We start from the raw sequence: 15,109 nt of genomic DNA, 5'->3' as shown, positions 1-15,109 counted from the left end.
TGTAATAGTTGTTTTGCAACCATATGCATTAAAGAATTGACTCATAGTGATTCCTCTGGCTCTTCTAAAAATATTTTGTTTAATGCCTTTCTCTTGTTGGAAGGGATTAAAATAGATTTTTCTGTACATTTCTGTATGTATTATTTGAAACTTCATCTTCATCGTGACATCATTCACAAGAAGATATGAAAAGTGACTATATTTCATATGACATTTTACTAAGTCTGTCAACAAACAGAGCCTTGGTAGTTATTCATTCATATTTGGACATAAGTATTGAGAAAATCACCAATTTAAGTTATATCAAAGGAACGTGACAGGCATATTTCAAAAGATCTTTTTGTCATAAAAGCAAAATTTCAAAGAGAAAAATAAAAAAAAAGAATCACATGCCTTTGCATTGTGTTGCTTTATTTAATTTATTTATTCATTTTTGGGGTTGAGAATTAAACCCAGGGTCTTGGTTATGTTAAGCACTTGCTCTACTACTGAGCTATACCTGCAAATGTGTGTAGGTCTGTAATCCCAGAACCTGAAAGACTGAGGCAGGATTGCAAGCTTGCATTCATCCCGGGCAATTTAGCAAGATAGTGAGACCCTGTCTCAAAATAAAATGCCAGGGACGTAGCTCAGTGAAAAGACCTTGAGTTCAATTCCTTTAGTGGGTTGGGGGAAAAATTTGCCAAGTTCAAATAAAGCAGAAATATAAGCACTATGGTTTGAGCTAGGAAAAATTGTATTGTTGACACTGCAACATACCAGATACTTTGTGAAGTATCTTTATGTCATTCTATCTTCATCATATCACTTATAGGTTAGTTAATTGTCTTCATTATGTGGATAAAGAAACTGATATTCCAGAAGATTAGTAACTTTATAAATTTAATGCAGCAGGGAAATGTGTGTCAGTTTAACAACTTAAGACAGGTCTGTTCAAATGAAAAAAAAAATCTTTTCTTTGAAAATTGTGCACCTGGAAAGAAAATGGAAAACACTGGAAAATCCTTAGAAAGATCCCTTTAGTAAGTACAGCCACGACCTTACATAATTTATCTGGATCATGTGATTATACAGAAAATATTTAGAATTCCTTTTATTCCATATTATAAAGATTTTGGAGAGATTAAGTAATTAAGAAACTAACTATAATTCTAAGATATATGGGCCCTGAATCATTCTTTATGTGGATAGAGCATAGATATAGAAATGATTACAAAACTGCCAAAATTGAGAGAGATGACTTGAAGTAACATTCCCTCCGCATTTGTTTTCATTATTTTAATCTATTCTGGGTGGCTATGTAGCCTTGGTAACAAATTGTTCCACTGGAGGTATATAGATTTTCATAAGGTTTTGGTGGTTTTTATTAAGTTAGAAAAGCTCATGAGATTTCTGCAGGAGTGGAGAGACTAGAATTATATGATTATTAGTATTAGGTTGACCCTGACATAAAGTCCCCATTGATGTTGCTGAAAAACTGTGGGACAAGCATTTTCTGTTTCAGATCTCAGCATCTCTTTGTGACCTTTATTGGATGGCATAACTCAAGTGGAAGGAAAAAAAAAATAAAACAACTGCACTTCCTTTTTTTTTTTTTTTAAATTCTGAAACTATGGTGAATAGTTTTGTAAGTAAAGATGGACTAGGAATGGAATTTTTAATTATGCTTCTGCAGAAAGTTTGACGGTTAAGCTGTTAGCTGGGAAGCTGAGGATAAGAAGATGAAATCAATAATGCCATGGGCTGGGCTGTGGGGTTTCCCAGAAGAAAGAATGCATAGCCGGTGAATGAATGACAGTTACTGAAGTCTGCATAAGCAACTCTCCTTGGTTCTTGACAGATGGAACCCTGCGGAGGCCATGGGCCAAAGGAATCACTAAATTTCCACTCTAATTTCATTTCCTTTTAAAAAGCATTGGCAGCTGAAGTCCAAGCAACTGACCTCTAACATGCCACCCCGGGGAGCATGAGAGAGCCTGTGTGCAGGAATCGGTGTAACAGGCTCTCACGAACAAGGTTGTGAATATCACAGAGATCACAGCTTGGCCAGGGGATGTGAAGAGGCTGTGTGCTGATGTCACTGTTCAGCCCAGAGGCCTCCGTCCACTTTGTGTTTTTAAGGAGGCAGTTTCGTGTAGACCGACATCTCTTGAACTCAATCCTAGTCTTACCTCTAACAGCTGTGTGACTTTGGGCAGCTTTTCAAGTTCTTGGAACCCTTTTCATTTGTCAAAATCCTAACTTGGGGGGTCATCATGAAGATTAAAGCTAGTGTATGTTAAATGTATCACAGCAGACTGATGGGAGCTAGAACTACAAAGATGAATGAAACCTTGTTTCAACTCTCAGCACATAATCTAGTAGTGGAGATCTAGCAGATGGGACTTCAGATAAAGAAAAATAAATACTAGGACAAGGAGAACCTTTAAGTGTTTCAAGTGACTGAAATCAATGTGTAAATAATGCAAGTTTTAACTCAGGAATTCTATATCTGTGGATTAGGTGGGCAGGATGTATTCTCTCTCTCCCCATTTGAATACCATTTACAGTATTGGTTGTGTTTCTTTTAACAGCCTCCCAATTAATGAATTATGGTCACAACTCACCTAGTTTGGTTACTTGTCTTAGCACTGAGGCAAAATATTCAACACTTACAAGTTAGAGGAGGAAAGTTTATTTCAGCTCACAATTTGTAAACGATTCAGTCTGTAGTCAGCAGGCCCCAGGCAGGGTAGCATGACATGTGGGATTACAGAGGATAAATAGTCTATGGTGAGCAGGTAGAAGACAGTGAAGCAGCAAGCAGCAGCAGCAGCAAGCCTGCCTTCCCTGTCTCCCTTTTTATTCCCTCTAGGCTGTAAGCCTATTGGTTGGTGCCATCCATACCCTTAATCTCAGCATCACATCCTTAGTCCACATTCACACACCCTAATCCAGCCACCTTCAAAACTCCCCACCCACGATCACATGAGGATTTGGAGCGACATCTAGATATAAGCCATAACACTACTTAGATCCAAATGCTGAGAAGCAGCAACTAAGTCTGGCACATTGTTCCCTCTTCCATTGTGTCTACTTCAGTGTTTTTCTATATTTCAACTAAGGATATGTAATTAACATATTCAGGGTACTGAGTGGTAAAGCTTGCTTTGAATAAGAATAATTATTTTCAATAAGAAAATGTTCATTAGAGTGAAATAATGAGTCAGAGAAAATGTTCTAGATCTCACAGATATCACAAACATTTCAAGTGAAAATATTATGCTCTACACTTATTTATGATTTCTCTATGTTGAGTTAAAAAAAGCTTATTCTGATATGACTGTATTTTGGTAGAGGAATTTATTTATTTTTCTAAATATAATTTCACAGTGAGGCTATTACGATGTCATAATTAAAAAAGCTCTGAGTGAGTATCTGTACCCTTCATCAGGACATCTGAGGACCCAGAATCCAGCACCATCAAAGAGTGAAAGAAATGCACAGTTTGTCACTACTGATAGAAACAAGTTGGTGTCACCTAATATGAATCTTTAGTGGCTTCTGTATGTCAGAGGTAAGTGCAGTTACACCTGTAACTTGATGGAGTCTGTAGGTTTGGGTAGATTGTATTCATTGCATAAGTCCATTTGAGGGTGTTGTTGCAGAAGTCTGTCAGCACATAGAAGAGGCTTCTGGAGCTGATCTGGCTATTACTGTTCCCATTCTTCAGTGGGAACAGTGGATACATTTCTGTGCAGGAGTAACCTGAGAGTGGCATTGGGGCTAGAAAGACTCAGAGCAGCTAAGAGAATCATCTCAGCTAAGCACAGTATTCTTTTCCTGTATTGTGTGTTTATTGAGGCTGTTGTGGGAACTGTGTAATAAAACCTCCAGGTCCTTCACCTTGCTACAGCACTTCAACGAAAGTGTAGTCTTGGGGTGCTTCATCCTGAGTGACAGCAAATTATCAACTGGTATCTAGTGAATTCTTGCCTGTGTGATACATCGTTGCTTGTCGGTGTCCATACATGCAGATAAACCATGTGCTTAGAGAAATATTTGGGCTGCAATTGCAGCTCTTCCACTAAAAACTCTAACATCGTGAATGTCTAGCAAAATATTTTTGGTGCATCAGTCATGAGGGAACATAGAGGGAAAATGACATGCCTGTCCTTCCTCGAGCCCAAGATTTTAGGGGAGCTGAATTATGAACAAGGTAATGAAGATTATCACTCAAGGCTCTTTTGAAGATGAAATAAAACTATATCTGAAAAATATCATGTATAGAGCCTAGCCTGTAGTCTGTATGTTAGTTACCATCACACCAATCAATGCTGCAGTAATTCATCCAGTGTGGACTGAAGAAGTCAAGGAAGGTTTTATGTTGAGCTAGGATGTGAACAGGCATTGGGAGTAGACATGAAGTTTGAAGTGCAGGAGACTGGGATGAAGAAAGGCCAGATGCTGGGATAAGGCTGACTGTGGCTGGGGGTCAGTGAGGCACTGTGTGCAGGTGGGAGAGAATGTTAGTGGGAGCAGCTGGTGAGGAGTGAGCAGGTAAAGTAGACAGGGTTCCTCAGGATTTTGGAGATTCCTGGGAGCTAAAGAGAAAAGTCTAGAGTTGTTTCATGATCATGCAAGTAGTTTTCTGAGCACAGGGATGGCATAAGGAAATTAGCTTTAAAAAACCTTCATTGAAAAGCAAGGAGCTCAAAAGTTTAGCTCAGGAGGACCTCTGGAGCTGGGGATACCAGGTCAGACGCCGAAGCGTATTACCAAAGATCTTGAATTTAGAGAGCTATTTAGACCATCAGCTTTGATATTTTTTCCTAATTTAATTTCATTTTGAACTATAAATTGGGCACTAATAAAGAGAATTGAATATTTTTACTCTCCCAGGGTGTTATATGGAATCCCAGCAAATGGAATTTAATTTCTAGCTAACCTGCTGCCTAATACCCTTTGAGACTCCCAAGTCATATTTCTGCTCCTCTCCACTTGATCTGACACAGTGACAACAATATTTCTGAAAGCTGCTTTAGCCGCTCAGGGAAGAGTATAATTGACCTGGCACTCAAATGCTCTCAAGTTTGAAAGATTGGGGAAGACAAAGGTCGCTAGAATGTCCATCTTGGTAAACACGAAGACAGAGTCTGAACCATTTAAATGCTTATTCTTCTGTCAGGGTATATGACTCTGTGATTATCAAAGCTGACTTGTATTATAAATTTGGAGTTTCCTTGAACTTGACACACTTGTAGAATTTGTCAGCTCTTAACTTCGACTGTTTTCCTTGTTAAAAGTTAAGCTGATCCTTCCAATCTAAGTGGTAGATTAGACCACAGAGAAGTGTTTGATCCTTGGTACTTACGGTTAGGGAATTGTAAGTCCAACTAAATGGCTACTAAGCCTGGCTGGAGCCTCGATTGGCCCTTTTTCTTTATCGCTGTGGGTTTGAAACATATTCCCTTGATCTAGTTTCATCTTTAGGGGTTTTGGTGGAGAAGGGCTATGACGGCTCCTGCCAAAATAGGAAAGAGGCTGAACTCTCAACCAACAACCCCGTTTTTCTGAATTCAGTAGGGAAATATTGAGCATAGAAAGTAAATGCAGTATTGATTCACAAAGGAGTAGTTGACACAAAAGTGTATATGGCAGGACAGGTTCACACCATTCCTGGGAAGTGAGGAGGACTGTGAAGCTGACTTGCTTTCAGATTTCTTTTGTGTCCTTTGCTTTTCTTTACTCTCAACAGTTTATGCAGCATATTCTTGGATCTTGCTCCTGGACCCATTCTGCCAGTCTGTTACTTTTGATTGGTGAATTGGAGCCACTGACATTGATGGTGATAACTGATACAGACTGACTTTTTCTTGTCATGACCCTTTTCCTGCTTTTAGATTCTCTCCCTTTGGATTTAATTTCTTGCCTTGCCCAATGGAGTCATTCTGCTGGGGTTGTGACCCTTCTTGTCTTTACCTAGGATATTGTTTAAACATTTTTGGAGTGCTGGTTTGGTATTTGTGAAGTTTCTCAGGTGTTCTTTGTCAGGAAAATATCTTATTTCTCCATCGATTTTGAAAGATAGTTTTACAGGGTACATGAATCTGGGTTAGAGGTTGTTTTCTTCTACAGCTTGAAATACTTCACTCCAGGCTCTTCTTGACTTGAGCTTGTGTTGATTCTTGTCTTTACCTAGGATATTGTTTAAACATTTTTGGAGTGCTGGTTTGGTATTTGTGAAGTTTCTCAGGTGTTCTTTGTCAGGAAAATATCTTATTTCTCCATCGATTTTGAAAGATAGTTTTACAGGGTACATGAATCTGGGTTAGAGGTTGTTTTCTTCTACAGCTTGAAATACTTCACTCCAGGCTCTTCTTGACTTGAGCGTTTGTGTTGAGAAGTCTGCTGTGATTCTGATAGGCTTTCCTTTGTATGTGATTTGTTTCTTTTCTCTTCTTGTAGAATTTTGTTCTTCTGTTGGGTTTACTCCCAACAGTTCAGGAAAATTTACAACAAGTATTACCTGGATTAACCATAGGGTGATTGTCACAGATGACAACCACTATAAAAACGAGCAGCCGTCCTCCTAAAGCATTGCTCCCTGGTGCATATGGGACAACTCATCCCATCATGCCCCATGTCCAGTCATGAACCCTTTACTGAACTTTTTAATCATTTAATAATATGATTATAAAATTATAAGTGTTTTGAAAAAAAAAGTTTTTGGTAAAAAGACTTTAAAGATATTAAAACAATATATAAAATAAAATAAAACTCATCATAATCCTGGTATCCAATAACTATTGTTGTATTGGTATATTTTAGTACATCTCATATTTAAATTCCACATTTTTCCTTTTTCCTGAAGACCTGCAATGAGCATTGCATATAATGTTCTAGTTTCTTTCAAAGCATGATTATAATGACTACAAAGTATTTTGTTGAAATGTCATGAAATTGTTTAATTCTCACTAGGTTTCATTTCATTATTTATTTATTTTTTTCCACCGGAGTCAGAAACTCTTCACTGTGCCTCCCTGGAACAAACCTGTGTCAACCTATGATTGCCACACCCAGTGAGGGTAACTGAAACTCTCTTATTGCTGGGAGAAGTTGGCTTATATTCAGATATATTACACAATGTAACAAAGTAGGAAATACCACAGGGGCTATTTCCAGAGATTTGACAGCTACCTAAGGACAAATCTACTGCATATAATATTTTGTTCTTCTATTTAGATCCTCTCTTGCTTTTGTTTGATTTATTCCTCACTTCTTTGATTATTATGAGACAACCGTTTGGAAAAATACGTATGATTTTATATGCTTGTCACAGATGATGGTGTCAGATTTTGGAACTTGGCCTCAACCGGGCCAATTATCATCTCATCCTAAGACTTTTGACCAACCTGACAAATATCTTCAATTATAGTCTGAGAGCTAAAGCTGCAAGACATGCTGCTTTGGACCTGCTGGCAGCTTAGTTTACTGTCATATGAATGAGAGCAGCAAGAAGGCAATTGAGAGAGGCTGAGGATGAATGAGTAGACACGTATGAAGGAGAGAGGAATAAAACAAAGCAGTAGGAGGTAGTAGCTATGAGCTATGAGAAATACAGACTGAACTGCTGGCCTTTGAATCACTAATTTGAACTCTTCCCTGGGTTCTGAATCCCATGAGAAAACTAAAAATTGTATGATAAAAGTTTGCCTTTCCCTTTTATTTGGTTGGTTTTCAATCACTTAAAAATCAAGGCACCTTGACTTGTGCCCTGACAGTAATTTTAAAACTCTGCCAAAACTGAAGGTGCTGTCTACCTGTTTTTTGGCCTTGGAAAAATTCTCATCCTCTGCTATTTCTTGACCTAATTTTTAAAAATTTATTTTTAATTTCTCCTTGAAAAGCAGATTAGGAAATGAATAAAAAAGATATAAAGGAAATAAAAATACCTGTAGAGTAAGGATGCTAGATCTTATGATGTGTGTTCACTGTGAACTTGATAAGTAATTACAGATGTAAAGGATGCTGTTATTTTCCTGGCAAATTCCCTGACTCTCTGAAGTATACAGGAACCTGGAAAATCAGACCTCTTTGGGAAACATGGTACCATGTTACACTGAAGTCCTTTAAACGTACTGTTAAGTATCTAATAAACCCGATCTTTAACAAACTCTACCATTAAAAAAATCTAACAAAGTTGTGAAAACCTGCTATGTTCAAGTTACTCTCCTAAGTGAACTTAAAGATGTAAAGACTCTTAAAGCAAAACTGTGTTATGCTGAGGCAGGGTAGATCCTTTTGTTAATGATGATGCATATAGATCTATGCACACTGGTTTGTGCTGTGGAGAGACACAATACAAGGTATTTTACATTTATTTATCATCTTTTCCTTACAGCAACCTATCATGACATGTAACAGAGCATTAGTGCTTATCAAGGTTAAGAGATGCATGGAGTTGTAAGGTTGAAATTTGAGTTTAATCTGGTTGTCTTCAAAGCCCCTATCACATACTTTGTCACTTTATCACATGCTTTCACTGTCTCATGCTATTTCCTGGCTGTAGTTAGGAAATAAATGCATATATCAGCACAAGAAGACGGGGACCCCATGCTCAGAACCTGGGTTCAGAAAACAAAGGTCCTTGTGATCAGAGAAGAGCAGGTCTTCTCAAGTAGGGCATCTGTAGATGCCTTTGATGTACAAGGGGCTGTGAATGAGCTATAAAGCCAGAAGTGGGTTAGACATAGAGAAAACCGTACAGAACTCTCTTAGGTATTGGAGGTGCTATAAATGTAAGGAGATAGTGGCTGTTAGGAATTATGCCAATTTCACAGTTGATTATTTATTGGTTTAGCTGGGGTAGGGCCACTTGCCATTTTTGTGGGGCTGGTAAAGCTCACTGCTGATTGATTTATCTAACGATCTGCCTGAATAGCCAGAAAGATTAGGGCATGCTGGTGAAACCCACAAAGACCTTTTAGTTCTTATCTGCAAAGCTAATTTGGCTCTTCACAGTGAATTAAATTTCCATTTCCCTGTATACCTTGTTTCAAATTGGAGAAATGAAGGTATTTAAATAATTGCAATTTCATTGTCTTGAGATGCGTCAGAACCTAGACTCACCACATGTCAATTATTGCTTTGTTCTTAAGGACAATATGGAGGTTCAATTTAGTAAGACAGTCAAAATGCTTGGCTTAGAATAAATGGAAGAAAACCATAGAAAATGAATGAAGAAAATAACATATAGAGAGTTTGCAGTTTCAATTGTAGATCTCAATGGGTACATGTGGCATAAATTTCTCTGTGATTACATTTCTACTGAACTGCTACATAGAGTTAAAGATAGAGCTTAGCAGAGGAAATTGTGCGTTGTGTGCGTGTGTGTTTTTCCCCTTTGAGATTCAGAGGCCTTTAAGAGAATATTTTTTATAAAATCACCAATGTGTTAATGAGCAATGACCTAAATTTTATGTCCCTGGTAATTGACACACATGGGATTTATTTTATGAAATAAAGCACTGAACTCTGCATAAAATAGGTGGTAATCAAACATTAAACCATTGGTGTTAAACCCGCAGCCTAAGGCATAAATATTTAGCTTCTTGTATTTGAATTGCATAAAGTCTTGTGTGTAGCAAAATCTTGTCAAATGTTAGATTCTCCTTAAGTATATATTGTTTGTACCACTCATTTGCCAAGTAATCATTGGTGGCCATATGTCCTTGTATATGAAGTTTTCTTCTGTTGTATTGAGGCAGTGTAGTATTGTGGTTGATGTGTGCAAATTCAGAAACTTGAGCACACTTTATGCCTCATTTACCTTATTTATAAAATAGATTTAATAATAGCACAGTCTTGGTTACTTTCTCATTGCTGGGAGAAAGTAACCAATACTCGCAGGGGGTTTACTTCAGCTCATAGTTTGTACATGTTTCAGTCCATGGTCAGCAGGCTTCAAGGCAGGATGTCATGACATTACAAAGAAGAAACAGTCCTTGGCATGGCTAACAGGGAGCAGAGCCATTAAGGGAGTAGGAGGGATATATTTATACACCTTTCCAGATCACACACACACAGTGACCTATCAGGTTTTAATCCCCAACATCAGTTATAAACTCATCAGTAGACTAATCTAACATCACACACCCATGATCCAGTATCATATACCACACTCCATTCACTTCCCCAACTCCCCTCCATGAGCTCTGGGGGGACATCTAGATATATCATAACAAGCACTTAACCTTGTAAGGTTTGTGTGTCAATTAAATAACAACACATGTAAAATTTGTGCAACAGTAGCTGATACATATGTGTGTTAATGATTTAAATTATTACTTTATGTAGAAAATCCTATAGTTTGTTCCTTTAAGTAGTTTGTGATTTCCTTGACTGTAGAAATTGTGCCTTATTTTACTTAGTATTCTTTATAGTTTCTGAAATAATAGTTAAAACATATTTATAGATATGTATATATAGCATGCACACAAATTTATATGTAACATGTAATATGCATATGTATAATATTATTTAAAATTGTACACAGTACATTGAACACATATATTTAATTTGTCACCTACATAAGAAGTTTGTCATTGAATATAAACTCCCATTTGAGAGGAATGTGACAAATTTAGTTTAAACTTTCCTGGATTATTATTTGACTTCATGGCATGTTAACACTCCAGTCTAACATAATATAGATAAACTCCAGGGTTCTTTAAATTATACTAGTGCCTGCTTATTTGGAGAATAAAAGAATGTTGTAATTTGTACATGGTCCAATAAGATTTTGTTCATACACTGCATAAACATTTTAAAAGTTTGAACAAAAATGGCCTCTACTGTCTTTTTTGAGCACCTGTTCTCACAGAGAAGACCTCAGTATATAGTGATGTATCATTTTTCTGAATAAAGTTACCTGCAGTAACCAAGGGTAACTTTTATTTTCTTAGGACTGAATATAGCTGGGATTAATGTGTCAGATACAAAAGGACATAAAGCAGGTTTGATAAACATAACTGTGCATATGTCTCAGGAATACTCTGTAGCATGATTCAACCTTCTAACTCCAGTTTTCTTTGGGGATAATGTTTGAGCTCTTCTCTAATCTAACTACATTTTGTCAATGTGAGTTGGATTGCAAACTGTTGTGTTTGGGATTTAGCCAGTGGGATCAAGAGCACATCATGGAATTATGAAAATGCGACAATCTATATGCAAGAATGTAAATGTCCAATTAGGTAACACATATCCACTTAAAAAATTTCAGAAGAAAAATTTCATTCCTTTACCTCCACCCTTTTCTTCCTTTTATCGATTCCTTCCCTTCCAAGTTCCTTTCCTGATTAAAAATTTAAATAATTGTTTAATTTGTATTTGGGTTTCATTGGATTACCATCACTGGAAAGGACCTCAGAAATCATCCAGTTAATTACTTCATATCAACAAGAGACTCAGAGAAGCAGAACATCTTGTTCATGATCTTGCTTTTAGTTTGTCTCAGAATAAAGTTGAGAAGTTTCACCTTTGTGTGTGTGTGTGTGTGTTCCTTGTTGCTCATTTTCATAGCAAGTGGTCCATAGAATCAATTCAACTTCACATAACTTTCAGAGAACATTGAACTGGTTTGTATGGTGTATTTTCTTCTTGGTTTCTGTTCTTATCTCTGGTGCCATGAAGATCAGTGAGCCTGCATGTTTGCATTTTCCTGGTTTATGCCTAACTCGCTCTCAGACCTGCACTGTGGACTTGGGAGAGTAATCCTGACTACCTGCTGGCCCTGTTCCATGGACTAAGAACTGTCAGGGCTGCAGGCCCTAAGAGTGATCTCTTAGTCACTTAGAGTATGGTTTCAGAGGAAGCAAATAATAAAAGCCAAGACAAAAACAGTGATCTTAAGTATATATGTTCACTTGCTGCTGCCACTTTCAATGCCAGTCTTTTGACTCTAAATGCTATTTCTAATGTTCGTGCTTTATTATGGTTTACATCCGGATGTTCCCCGACAGCCCCATGAGCTCATAGGTAGGGCTTTTGAAGGTGAACGGAGTATACAGGCTTATAGGTGATTCCATTAGGAGATGAGGTCTGGAAATCAGAGGTGGGTTACTGTGTTTATGGCCTGGAAAGGTTCTTACTGTCTCCCTTCCTTCATGTTCTGCTCCCTTCTTGTCATGCCTCGAGCATGAGCTTCTTCTCCTCCGCCAGGCCCCTCTGCATGGCACCCTGACTTAGAGCCACCAGACTGTGGACTGAAACCTCTACAAACTGAGAGCCAAAATCAACATTTCCTCCTTTATTTTGGAGGTGTTGGTTGGGTTTTGTGTCTCAGCCAGAAGGTAAGGACTGAGACACCACAAGCATACCAAGTGGGTGATAGTACCCGAGTGAGCAAAATGAAGTTAACACATTATTTACCCACCACATGTGCGTGGAATGTGACTCACATACACTGCTGCGTCCTCAAGGGAGAACCCAGAATGTTGGCATTTTGAATCTTGCCTCTTTCCTGGCAAAATTCAGTCTCTCTCCATGATACTTTCCTGAACAGTATGTCAAAACTTCTTCCCCTTCTTGAACTCTTTCAGAGCTCTTCATAAACTATGTCAGCTAGACAGCATCACTTTCTAAACTTAAAAAAAATGTACATATCATGTATATATTTGTGGGGTGCAGTGTCATGCTTTAATTTACTGATTTAATTTAGTGATTGAATCAGAGTAATTACAATTTTTTAAAACAAGAACATATGCTTTATTAAGAACTAATCTTCTTCATATTTTTTATGATGGGGTAGCACGTAGCGTGAAAATGTGGGGATGTGGGGTCCTAAATGCTCAGGGGGTCCGTCAGGATGGACCCTTTTACCTCTAAGGCATCGACTTCTGTGTGGAGCCCGATGAGGGCAGCTCTTGGTGGCCTGCTCAGGGCTCCATCTCCTGCGTCCCATGGAAAGGTCTCTCTGGTGCAGCCAGCGGAAGGCCCGCCCCACGAGCTGACTCGTGGTGCTTGGTGGTCTGGGGGCGTCGTCCTCCAGGTGTGCTGAGGAGGTGGAGGGCTCTGTGGTGCCTGACTTGTGGCTGCTGCTCACCTCACCTGCCCTCTCAGCACGTTCCTGTCCCTTCGGTGTCGCAGGAAGCTCTGGGAATGAGCCTACATCTGTGTTTCCTGATGGTTTGCCCATGGGCGATTCTAGACACACCTCATGTTCCTGATGACTGAGCTGGGCAGGGAAACAGCTGCTTGGCCTGAGGTCTTCAACCATAGTAAGTTCGAGGAAATCGCAGTCCTCATCTTTCTTCTTTCTCTGAAGTTTTTCGTGAGTTTTATTGTCATCTTTTTGTAAGTCTGTTTCTTTCTTTCTTGCTTTCTTTTTTTTTTTTTTTTTTTTTTTTTTTTGTACCGGGGACTGAACTTGGGTCCTTGCGCTTGCAAGGCAGGCCACTGAACCGCTGAGCTAAATCCCCGGCCTATTGTCATCCTTTTGGATTTCTTCATCATTCAAATCAAAACTGAAATGTAGGTTGGGCCATCTTTTTTTCCCTTTAGGCCCCCGCCTGCCTTGGACAGGACAGATGAGGTCACCTGAAGAACACAGTGGGAGTCTTGTCTTCAAGGAGGATGATGTCCTCGCTGGATGAGAGCTCTTCACAGGGGAGACAGTCCCCAGGGAGTTTCAGTGTGGATTTGTTTTCGCAATTGCAGTCCTCTGCGTCAGAGGGGTCACTGCTAGGGGGATGAGGATGTCATGGGGTTGAAGAGCCAACGTGAGAGTCTCCGTCAACACCGGAAGCTTCCACAGAGGGGGAAATGGGAGATATTGGGGAAAAAATTCACTGCCAACTCCTGGAGCACAAACAGGATATATGTGAGAGTCTTCAGCACTCAAGTGTCAGTGGCTCACGGTGAGCTAGGTCATAATCCATCTTCTATGACTGCTGGTTACCATGGTGATATTCAAACCAGTATAGTCAGTAGGAATAGAGAGAAAGGGGAGAGGAAACCACAGGATCGATCCCGTTCCTCTGAAACATCGTGACCACACACCATGCAGGCTGAAGGATCCCTTTTGAGGCCAGAAGGATCAACGCCCCAGGGTGGGGGGTTCCTTTCCTCTTGTCTTGGGGCACTGAGATCCTTCCTGTCCTCAAGGCGCAGAGACCTTCTTTTGGGGAGAGCTGAATATACACCCTGGTCTAAGTCAGGGTGATAAGTGCAACACAAGAGGTGAAAACTCAGCCCTGAGAGGATAAAGGAGGGCACCTTATGCAGCTGAATGAGTAATTACAATTTCTATCTTGTTATGATTTCTTTATATTTTGAGGTTTCAAATTCTCTCTTCTAACTCTTCTCAAATATATATCAAGTACAGTAAAATACAGTTACCCTACTATGATATTGGGACTTATTCCAGCTAACAAAGTTTTTTAAAATCAGTTTTCTTTTTATTTCCCTATCCTCTACCTTACGTAGCCTTTATTTTTAAAAAAATTTTTTCATATTTTTTTCTTTTTATTGAGTTTATTGGTACAATCTAAGTATACGATACAGTTGCATTCATTATTGGGATCCTGTACCTTTACATAATAGGACTTGATTCTCATTTTTTCCCCTTGTCCCTGCCCTCCCTTCATCCCCTCCTCCCCTCCCCATTTACAAACACTTTATTTCCATTTTTTCAATTTCTCATATTTTTTCCCTCTCCCTTATTACCTTTCCCCCACCCTTCCCACTTTCCCTACACCTTTAGCCCTTTACTTCCTATTTCACATTATTAATTATCTCATTAGGATCCTGTGTACTATTACAGTTTTTCACATCAGAGAAACTATTCGGTATTTCAGTTAAAGAAATCTCTGTATGAACATTAAAAATAGGGAATCCTAAAATAAAACTAAAAAGGAAAGTAAAAGAGAAAAGGCAATGATGTAACATCAAAATAATCCTTAATTCTGGAGATGAAAATGGTCCCTGAACATATTTAAGTTGCTTCTTGCTCTTATAGTCTTATCCTATTCTTTTTTTCATCATCTAGAGAATACTTTATTAGTTTCTGTAATCAAACCCACATAGATATGACCTTACATATTTAATACAGTGTGTTACCTGTACAACT

The 15,109-nt window shown here is 38.6% G+C and overlaps 1 long non-coding RNA gene across 1 annotated transcript in view; it reads left to right on the top strand.

Annotated features, from left to right (window-relative positions):
• The first annotated feature begins 13,984 nt into the window (after positions 1-13,984).
• LOC104867876 overlaps positions 13,985-15,109 on the top strand; it is a 23,514-nt gene continuing 22,389 nt past the window's right edge. The window contains exon 1 of the long non-coding RNA XR_781881.2: positions 13,985-14,273. This is a non-coding gene — a long non-coding RNA (uncharacterized LOC104867876). The remainder of the gene's footprint in view (positions 14,274-15,109) is intronic.

This window comes from Fukomys damarensis, unplaced genomic scaffold, assembly GCF_012274545.1.
Source record: "Fukomys damarensis isolate Sample0158 unplaced genomic scaffold, DMR_v1.0_HiC HiC_scaffold_12, whole genome shotgun sequence".
Taxonomy (NCBI): domain Eukaryota; kingdom Metazoa; phylum Chordata; class Mammalia; order Rodentia; family Bathyergidae; genus Fukomys; species Fukomys damarensis.
The sequence above is the reverse complement of the archived record's forward strand: the minus strand, read 5'-3'. Positions and strand labels throughout refer to the sequence as shown.